Here is a 4,070-nt window from a genome sequence, read left to right as displayed (position 1 = left end):
GTATGTTAGTCATTTTTTCCATGATCGTTTAATTTATCAGTCATTTTATCTATTGTTTTTATCTATTGCTTTGCAATCAATACAGAAAACTGTTGTTCACCAAGCTATTGATGATAATAGGCATACTGCATGCATAAAATCATGTGTGTGTATTAATTTGCAGTCTTCTGTCCACATTCAATGTAGTGTTAAACTTGTTCTGATTTCTATACAATTTGATTATTTACTCAGGACTGCACTTGTACCTTAAGAACAGAGTTCTATTAAATCTAACAATCTGGAATATTTTGGTAGATTTGATGGTGTACCAAATATGATAGCAGGTGGACCAAAAACTAATTAGTGCTTGAGTAATAATAACAAGAAATAAAGTTTATACGTTTTATTTTGTTAAACAAATCTCTTTATATTTTGATGTCCTTCACAGCATTGTTTTAAAAATGTTTTTAATGACTAAGTCTATGTGCCTTTTTTAACAAATAAGTTCATTGTTTATCAGAATCATTGCCCTGTGAACACTACAGACATTTACACAAGAGGTTCAAAGAGCAATCATTCTAAAAAAGAGATTATTTATTCATTTATTTGTTTTGCTTACAAAATGTACAAAATCATAAATGTCTTGATTCCAAGGCTGTGGAGAGCATAGGTGATTGGATCTCTACACAGGGAAGGCAAGTAGAGCAACTTCTTAACCATCTCAGCATATGTTTGAAGATGATTTTATTACACCTGGACTCTTTAATCTTTTTCTTTGAGCAAGTCAAAAAGTCATTACTGATCTATAAATGCAGCTGTACTAGTGCCTAAACAACACAGTAAATATTTCTTATGTTTATGGGATTATATATTAAAAATTTGTCACATTGGCACTCACGATATAACAGACAACACTGTATGTTCCTCTTGTGGCTGTTTTCATAAGAGATCACAGCGGAAAAGCGTTCGGTTGATGCTATTTTAATGCTTCCACAGAACAGACACACATCTAAATCAGCCACAAGACACTGAACACAAAAAACCAGCTCCAAAGTAGAATATCTTATCTCTCCGACCTTAACCTAAAACTCACAACACAACAGGAGGGTCTGTCATAAATGTAAAAATGTGCATGGAGTAATTAAAAAAAAGGAATTAAAAAACCCTCATACCAAATGCCATACAAAATAAACAATAAATAGGAAACCTAGTCTATTAAATAAACTGACAGAGCCAAAAAAACTACATTTTATATGATGAATATAAAAAGAAATATTTTACTTTTAGATAAAAAGAGTGGAATGCAGTTTTGCTCTAATGTTCCCTTTCTTTCTTTCTTTCTTTTCTTGTTTTTTCTGTATCTAACCATTTTATCTATGCTGAATTCAAGGCTTACAAAAAGTGGACACAAACAGCGTTACATGAGATCACCTACACCAAACAAAAGCTGCTTCAACACACCCACTGTTTCTTTAGAAGGTCAAAACCCTACGTGACCAGTGACCCTTTAACAGCCACTGTTACGCACGTGATAATGCATGCCCCTTATAGGATAATACATCTCGATGAAGGTCAGTGACCCTACAGTGATTTCAGAAGGACCTTCCACCCTTCAAAGCCAGACTTCTGGTAGAAAGGCACCAGGAAGTCTCACACATGAGCACAACACGCCGGACATATGGTAGACAGCGCCCAGATACTGCAGGTAACGCCACAGCAGGATAGATCCTTTTCCCTGCTGGCGGAAAGTCCGGTGGACTGCCAGCACATGGATGTGGACAGTGGTCCCATGAGGCTTGTGAAGGGTCAGTGCATCCTATTAAAAAAGAAAACTCAAATGAGTCAAGTTAAATTTTAATATAGGTATGCCACAATAGCAAATGCTGCGATTTAGAGATTATCTTACAGTGGTGAGACGGTCCTGGTCCCACAGAGATCCGATGATGAAAGCCACAAGCCTCCCCTGTTCAAACCAGCCCAAAGAAAGCTCGGGACAGAGGGTGAGGAAGTGACGGACCTCGTCCAGATGAAGTGGACATTCCCCAGACACAGATATAAAAGCTGCAACATAGTAACCAAACACAGTTATCAAGTACTTATTGATGTGTAACACATTTTATACAATTTAACACTTAAATAGCCTAAGTGGTTCACACACACACACACACACACACACACACACACACACACACACACACACACACACAAATAGCTGTATCAGAAAAGCTACAGAAATCAAAAGCATGCTTAATCTCACCCTCTCTCTCTATTTCGAACACACTGATGGCGTCCTCGGTGTTGAGGGAGCGGAACTCGCTGGCCGGGAGCGTGTGCCTGCGCTGGCGGCCGGGGGACACCGGAGCTCTCACGTGAAGGGGCTTCAGGAAAGGCAGAGCGCTCACCACCGACATCTCTGCTGTTTTCAAATCTCTTTGGTGATTTAAATCAATTGATAAATGATATTCAGTTGTCCTGCATATATGTTTGTTTTCCGAGAGCTGTGTTGAAAGTGAATCGCGGAGAGGCGCGCCAAGAGCATTTATACCTTTCCGTCTGCTTAAGATCCATTAGTCACCGTAAGCCTTAAACCGGCCCCCATTCCGCTATTAATCACGTCCACCGAAAGCGCTCTGGATTTGATTATGAAAAAGCAGATATTGTTGTCAAAACCATTAGACGCGATCAGGTATCTTTTTTTTTCATCTATAAAAAGTAATTGGCTAACTATTCCTGACCCCTTATAAGAAAGTCTGGATTAACGTAGCTTTCTGTACAAACAAATCACCTTCACTTGGTTTGATGGATCAGTGCATTTCCATGAAACAGCAAAGCTGGATTAGAGTTATTTACAATAAATGCTGCTGATAATGAATGTACAGAGCTATATTAAGCGATATGACCCCAGAATAGTGTTTTTTTCCTAATACTTTGTTTTTATCACCGTAATGTTTACGCTAATATTTAGTACAGCAGCATGACTGAACGAAATATTGTTTTATACAACAGTTATTTTCAGGTATTGAAAAACACAATAGCTTAGGCACCGGCAGGTTAGTTATTAAAACCCTGTTTGTTCGCCGCAGACAAAGACTTCTTAAATCCCTTTGCACGTGAACATACAGCATCGAAGAGGTCTGAAACAGCGTGGAGGTATTTCCCTAAAACACATGTTATTTTATTATTGTAGTGTTTTATATAGTGTTCAGCATTATCAGCGGTTGGTTATACCTGTTTATTTTTAAATTCTCCTCAGATGCGTTTATGTTGTGGGCTTTTATCTCAATATTATAAAATATCAGCTTCCCAAAAGTCTGACTCCTAACAAAAACACACTCAAGTTTAACAGCAGTCTTTATTCGCAGTCAGACACTGACACCATGTGGTTGATCTCTCAACTGATCGTGATTTTAGGGTGGAGTAGCAGATAAATTATATCAAACCTAAAAACCAGTCAGCGCTATGCGTGATCACACACACACACACACACACACACACACACACACACACACACACACACAATCTCTGCACTCCATTGGACATCATTTTCAGTCTTTTTTTCACACAGTGCAACGTGAAAATATTTGATTTAAAAACTTGCATTTTCTGACTAACGCAGTTTATTCAAATAACAGGCACGCTTTTGTTATCGGAGACACTGATGTAATACAGGACAGTGATAACAGGTAGAGCCGGCCTCCATGCGGCGCTCTACGTACAGACGTAAACACGTGCTGTTCCTGCTCACAGGTTTCTGTTCACTTCTCCATCCCTCTCCTCCCGCATCATTCAGCAGCAGCAGCAGAGATGGCGGTGCCCGCCACAGTAGCGCTTTCTCCGGCCGTGAGCCCGAGCTCCGAGCCTCCGTCCGTCGCGCTCTCTCCCACGGCAGGCGGAACCCAGCGGCTTCTGTTTACGCATGACCTGGTCTCCGGAAAACACCGCGGTGCGATGCGTTTCGGGCTCGTACGGATGATTCACGGCGAAGAGGATTTCGAAGATTCGGACTCCGAGATTGGCGGTGATGGCGGAGGGAGAGGAAGAAGTGGTGGTGGTGGTGGTGGTGGCAGCGGCGGCGGCGATGGTGGAGAAGG

At 40.5% G+C, this 4,070-nt stretch overlaps 1 pseudogene; it reads right to left on the bottom strand.

Moving 5' to 3' along the window:
- Positions 1-1,486: 1,486 nt before the first annotated feature.
- Positions 1,487-2,500, bottom strand: LOC122347335 (annotated as a pseudogene).
- Between the last annotated feature and the right edge of the window lie 1,570 nt (positions 2,501-4,070).

This window comes from Puntigrus tetrazona, chromosome 6 (assembly GCF_018831695.1).
Source record: "Puntigrus tetrazona isolate hp1 chromosome 6, ASM1883169v1, whole genome shotgun sequence".
In the NCBI taxonomy this organism is placed as follows: Eukaryota; Metazoa; Chordata; class Actinopteri; order Cypriniformes; family Cyprinidae; genus Puntigrus; species Puntigrus tetrazona.
Note: the sequence above shows the minus strand (reverse complement) of the source record. Positions and strands in the feature narration are given on the sequence as shown.